General features: G+C 29.8%; 1 protein-coding gene across 2 annotated transcripts in view; it reads left to right on the forward strand.

Annotated features, from left to right (window-relative positions):
- LOC114328896 (RUN and FYVE domain-containing protein 2) overlaps positions 1-6825 on the forward strand; it is a 143564-nt gene that overhangs the window by 136242 nt on the left and 497 nt on the right. The window lies entirely within an intron of this gene.

The raw sequence follows: 6825 nt of genomic DNA on the forward strand, positions 1-6825 counted from the left end.
ATGAATATGAAACCTACTAAATTTTGTTTTGAAATGAGTAGATGTTGTTTATAACATTACATAGAGAGTAGGAATAGATAGATACAAAAAAATGTGCAAATAGAAAAACTATATAAGTATTTGATTCTAGGATAAATTTTGCATATAATAGGATAGTACTTTTACTTATGAAATTTGCTATTTGTAAATTAATTTAACTTTAAAATATATTAATACAAAGATTAACTTACTGTGACAAATATTTTATATCGATTACTCTGTATTTAGACCGCTATATATTTTCAATCATTATTAATATTTCAGAAAATAAGTGAGCCTAAATACACCACAATACACAAAAAAATGAAAAATAGATCTGAAAATGTAAAAACAATTCTGATTAATAAATCTTACGGCTTATTTATAAAATAAAGTAGATTAATTTTAAATATTTAATATTTAATAATTTTTATTATAACTCATTTTATGTATTTGTATAGACGAGATTTAATAAGTTGGTTTTAGAAGCTGATATAACCCTTCGCCTTAAATTAACGACATTCACGCTTTTAGAAAGCGCTATACTTGACTTGTATGTGTAATAAACGTGTTTAATAAATATTTTTTACAATGATATTGGTTGTTTATCTTCAAAAATAATTTCTTGTAATAGCAAAAAATATCTTGGAAGAAAGTTTATTGTGCATCAATTCACTTTTTATAAATTTACCTAATACCGAAATACCGGTATTTTTATTATAAATACCGGTATCGAATACCGGACAAAAATAGTCCGGGATCCCGGTATACGGGATTCTGGAATTCCGGTATTGTAAGCCCTAGACCAGGGCATTTAACATTAACAACACAGGAATAAATCCATTTTTACATATAGTAGGTACATAGCTACTTGCAACTTTTTGCATTGTATTTTGGATTAGGATGACGTCTGGAAAAAAGTATACAATAGAAAAATGGGTGGAAAAAATGCATAAACATGGTAAAATCAGTATATTAAGGGCCAGATTTTCTTATTTCGGGGTAATTGGGGTCACTGAACACGAATATGCAATCAGAACCGACCTCCGAAGCACCTGGGTGCCCAGGGTTACTGCTAAGGTACGTCATCTAGAGTTTTGAGGGTTTGTTTTTGGCACTTAATTGATGCAAACAGAATATTTTTTTTTAATTATTAATTAGCCTGGACAAAATTATATCGAGCACCCCTTGTTTTTAATAATGTTTAACATATTAGATTACATATCATTTAATTTCTATCCATTAAATAAATCGGTGAAGGTGGTTGTTACATCGGATCTTATACTTATACGAAATACTGAGAAATGCGAGTCTCGATATGATTACCGGTACTCAAATACAAAAGTAACAAAAGTAATCAAAGTCATCAAAGTAACGAATAATGTAAATGATTACTTTATACAAAAATAACGATTTGTAACGAATACTCGAAAGTAACTGTGATCAACATCACTATAATATTGTAGGTTAAATATAATGTCAAATTATTGTTTTCAAATTAGATTTTATTTATTTAGTTAATATTTTAACAACAGTTTATTTTTTCACCAACTTCACTTTCCCTGCCCTATCCTTGATTGGTTATGTTGTATGTTAGGTTTAATTAAGCGTTAATTTTAAGAAATGTTGCTGGCTAAATGGGCACAGCTCACAAAGGCCATAAATGAAGAAGAAAAAAATAAACAAACAAACATCTTACATAACCTTATATCGGACAATGTCAGTTTGACACTTATAGTAACTTTGTTTCACACTTTTAAAGACAAAGAGAAACAGAGTAGGCTGTAGCAGATTTGGTAAATAAATATGTATGTATTTTATTTGGCAACAGCGCTGTCCTGCCAAACTTGACGGTAGCGAAAAACTAATATATGTATGAGGAAAAATTTGTTGAATTTGTTTGCCGTTAAATTTGTACCGGTGGGTTATGATGTCATTAAATCTATGACGTGCATTCCTAGTTGTTTGACTTCTAGTTTAGTCAGCTTTAACCATAATATCGAAATACAGGAAATTCGAATTTCAAATTCGAAAAAACTCGAATTTTTTTGAGGAATTTTACTAGGTCTTCTATTGTTACACATTCTTGGTTACCTGTCCGGCGCAATTTTTGTATTTTTGCTATAATAAAGAGTTTTTTGTAATATTGATGTAACTTGTGGTTGAACCTCATTCTCCATATACCAAGGTCCCAATATCCTCCTTAATATTTTTCTTTCAAAAAGATTAATAAAGTTTATTGTCGTTTCAGTTATGATATGATCCATGTTTCTACGCCCTAATGTTGCTATTGGTCATATGATGGTCTTATACAGTTGAGCGCGCTAATAACCGGCAAAATAACGTAAAAGATGGAAAATATATTAAGTTGTGAGATAAAAAAAAATGAAACTAGTAGAGGTTGGAAGATTAGCGATAAAAACCTATAAATTTACATTATATTTATTGTTTCCCACCTTTAGACGTATCGAACTAGTTTGACAACTGCCACTGTTACAGTGACATTTTTAGTTGACATACTCCTCTGATTCGTCTAAAGGTGGGAAACAATGAAGATAATGTAAGTTTAAACGTTTTTATCGCTAAACTTTGCAACTATACTAGTTTCATTTCTTTTTATCTCACAACTTTATATGTTTTTCATCTTCTGCGTTATTTTGCCGGTTATTGGCGCACTCATCATTGTATTTGTAGAATTACATACTTTCTTTTTATTATTAATATTTCAGTTATTATTGATTTCGAAAAAACATAATGCTAATGACTACTAAGTACTATAGTCTGTTTTTAAACCAAGAGGAGTAATTCAAATTTCCCGCGCTGTAAAGCTTTTTTGTGATTGGTCCAACCTCAGGCAAGCTTACAATTTTCAGTAGTAATTGCATGAGAGCTCTACAATTATCGATTTGTTTCCCGAGTGACACTTTGTTTTAATTTGAGATTATGTCAAAGTGTCGCGAGGGCAACAAGTCGATAATAATTTTAGAGGTCGAGTGTAATTTGCTAAGATAAAACTGTTTTAAATCATTTTAACTAATATTTTATTGATATTTTCGCCTGAATATTTGCTAAACCTGTTCCTGGTGTTCTCTTTGACAAGTTGTAAAACATGAATTGTCATTAATGTCACTGAATGTTCATTTTTTTTTTCGTAGCAGCGAAGGGCATCTGACGTACTACTTGACGACGATATATTATCAAAAATTATCATTAGTAATTGCACAAGAGCTCTGAAATTATTGAATTTTTCCCGAGTGACACTTGACAGTTTTAATTTCACGAGCCGAAGGCGAGTTAAATTATGTCAAAGTGTCACGAGAGCAAAAATTCTATATTAATTTCAGAGGTCGAGTGCAATTTGTTGCGATTATTTCATGAATAAAACTGTTCAAAACCAAAATTTTATTGTAATTTATTTATGTAAGTACCATTAAACACACAGTTTTTATAAAAATTTGACGATTGAAAGTCATCACTTTTATAATTTTTAAAACATTAATTGTCATTAATGTCACTGAATGTATTTTTTCGTAGCAACGAAGGGCATCTGACGTAATATACTTAACGACGGGAGATTATCAAAAATTATCGATTTAATTCAGATTTATTTAGCTTTCTATTGGTCAGAATCTCCAATGAATGAAATAATCAGTAGTAATTGCACAAGAGCTCTGAAATTATTGAATTTTTCCCGACTGACACTTTGACAGTTTTAATTTCACGAGCCGAAGGCGAGTGAAATTATGTCAAAAGTGTCACGAGAGCAAAAATTATATATTAATTTCAGAGGTCGAGTGCAATTTGTTGCGATTATTTCATGAATAAAACTGTTCAAAACCAAAATTTTATTGTAATTTATTTATGTAAGTACCATTAAACACACAGTTTTTATAAATATTTGACGATTGAAAGTCATCACTTTTATAATTTTTAAAACATTAATTGTCATTAATGTCACTGAATGTATTTTTTCGTAGCAACGAAGGGCATCTGACGAATATACTTAACGACGGGAGATTATCAAAAATTATCGATTTAATTCAGATTTCTGTAGCTTTCTATTGGTCAGAATCTTCTATGAATGAAATAATCGCTGTAATTTTTATTTCTGTAGCTTTCTATTGCTCAGAATCTCTATGAATGAAATAAGCAACGTTATTCCTTTAATTTTTAGTCTGTTTTTATATAAAAAAAAAACAGTTGTAACTCTTTAGCGAGGTATTAGTATAATATAATATTTATGGATTACCGTTAAAGGCCAATATGATCAACCAAAAAAGATGTATTTGGTGATATTTCTAGTGACTTTCTTGGGTGTGAATCTGTCTTTTTAGTTTACTCCTCTTAGTTTAAAAACAAAGCTTAGTAGTTCCACCATGGTATCACCTACAAGCTAACAAAGATTTTGACAGAAAACATTTTATTTTTATATCGTTGTATCTGCAACTTAAAAAATCACTGTTCTTAGTAAAATATTTAATTTGGTCCACAGTCCACAAAGGATTACTAGACCAATTTTCTGTTAGATCTATTGTCGTTGGTATACCGGGTGGTGAATCGTCAAACGGACCATAGGAAACTCAATGGAAAATTCTAAATTGTTGAATGCTTTCCTAATTACTTTACATCAAAAGTCATGAGAAAGTATTTGTAGAGGACTGAAATTTGTATTAAGGGGTTACATAGGTATTGCGGGTAAAAAAAATGAATTTTTAAAAAAATTATATCTCAAAAACTAAAAATTATTTGTATTTGTAATGGGAACATGTAAAAGTATAGTACTTAAGGTACTCTCAAAAAAATTTTCAACCAAAAATATTTATTTTTGTAGAGTTGACTGCAATTTTTTGACAACAGCCCTTTTTTGCGGTGGGCAGCATAAAAAGTGCAGTCTCAACTAAAATCAAATAGTTTCTTGTAGTTTATACCTCTGGCTAGTGAATGAACGAAGGAATTTAAAAAAGAAGTAAATTTGAAGATTTTACATAAGTTTAAACACATTTTCGACCCCAATTTGTCTCATTTTTAAAAAATTACCATTTTTAAAGTAGTTTTTGTTATAAAACAAAAACGACTTCACCTAAAAAAAAATCCTTTGTTCATTCACTAGCCAGAGGTATAAACTACAAGAAACTTTTTGATTTTAGATGAGACCGGACTTATTTATGCTGCCCACCACAAAAAAAGGGCTGTTGTCGAAAAATTGCAGTCAACTCTATTAAAATGAATATTTTTGGCTCAAAATTTTTTTGAGACTACCTTAAGTACTGTACTTTTACATGTTCCAATTATAAATAAAAATAATTTTTAGTTTTCGAGATATAATTTTTTTAAAAAGTCACTTTTTTTACCCGCAAGAACTATGTAACCCCTTAAACAAATGTTAAAATTGTTTAACGAATTAACCACATTCCAAAATTTTGCAGAAATGCAATACATTTGCCAGTGAATGTTACGATTGAACTAATAATTCTCTGGCAAATGTATTATATTTTTACAACATTTTTAAGGTACATATTTAATTCGTAGAAACAATCTAACATTTGTTTTTAATAGAGATTTCAATTCTCTATAAATAGTTTCTTATGGCTTTTGATGTAAAATAATTAGGGAAGCAGGAATTCAACAATTTAGATTTCTCATTGAGTTTTCTATGGTCCGTTTGACGATTCTCCACCCGGTATATCTCGTTAAGTTTGTTATTAATTTTCAGCATTATTCCATGTTTCGTCCCCATATTTCTGTATTCGCGGTGTGCAAGTACTTGGAGGGGATACGAGAAACGATCATGCGCGAATAGCGGAGAATGCAACTTTCTTAAATAATTCATATTGTCAATTGAAATTGTCAAATTGAGGTATATTTCATACCTACTGTCATTGAAGAAAAAAATGATATAGGGTGTCAATTTAAAAAGTTGCCACCCCTATAATTTGGTCCCTATAGAAAATCAAAAAATATACAAAAAGACGTCAAATTTATTTGTGAGGGGGACATTTTATAGACCAGTTTTCAACTAAATTACACTAACCCTCTAGCGGGGGCGGACACAACCCATAAATCTTTAATGGAAAGGGGGGTTGAGTGATACCTCATTTTAAAGGTCGTTCGGTTACCTTTTCAAAAATACCACATACATTATATTTCTTTTCAGTAATTTTAATTTTTTTATAATTAATTTTAATAATTAAATAACGAGTTCAGAACTCCAAAAATTTTTTTGGAGTATTGAACTCCAAATTGAATTTATTTTGGGGTGTTGAAGTATTTAGAGTATTTTTTTGAAGTATTTTTGGAAAAATCAAGTAAAACCGTAAAGATATTAAGTATAGAGTTCAGAACTCCAAAATTTTTTAGAGTATTGAGTCCAAGATTTTTCCAAAAGTACTGAAAGAAATATAAGGCATGTGGTATTTTTGAAAAGGTAATTTAATGACCTTCAAAATGAGGTATCACTCAACCCCCCTTTCCATTTAAAGATTTTGGGGGTTGTGTCCGCCTCCGCTACAGGGTTAGTTTAATTTAGTTGAAAACTGGTCTACAAAATGTCCCCCTCACAAATAAATTTGACGTGTTTTTGCATATTTTTAGATTTTCTGTAGGGACCAAATTATAGGGGGTGGCAACTTTTCAAATTGACACACTGTGTGTTGCTCACAATATTGATATGATATGCCATTATTATACATATAAAAGTATTATTTAATTAATTGTATTTTGCTTGCAGTACTGCATTTTAATAACTAATTTTATTTACTACATACAATTGTTTACCTTTTAATAACATAACCTAAATCTTACTTTTTC

The sequence above is a fragment of the Diabrotica virgifera genome, chromosome 2 (genome assembly GCF_917563875.1).
Source record: "Diabrotica virgifera virgifera chromosome 2, PGI_DIABVI_V3a".
Taxonomy (NCBI): Eukaryota; Metazoa; Arthropoda; class Insecta; order Coleoptera; family Chrysomelidae; genus Diabrotica; species Diabrotica virgifera.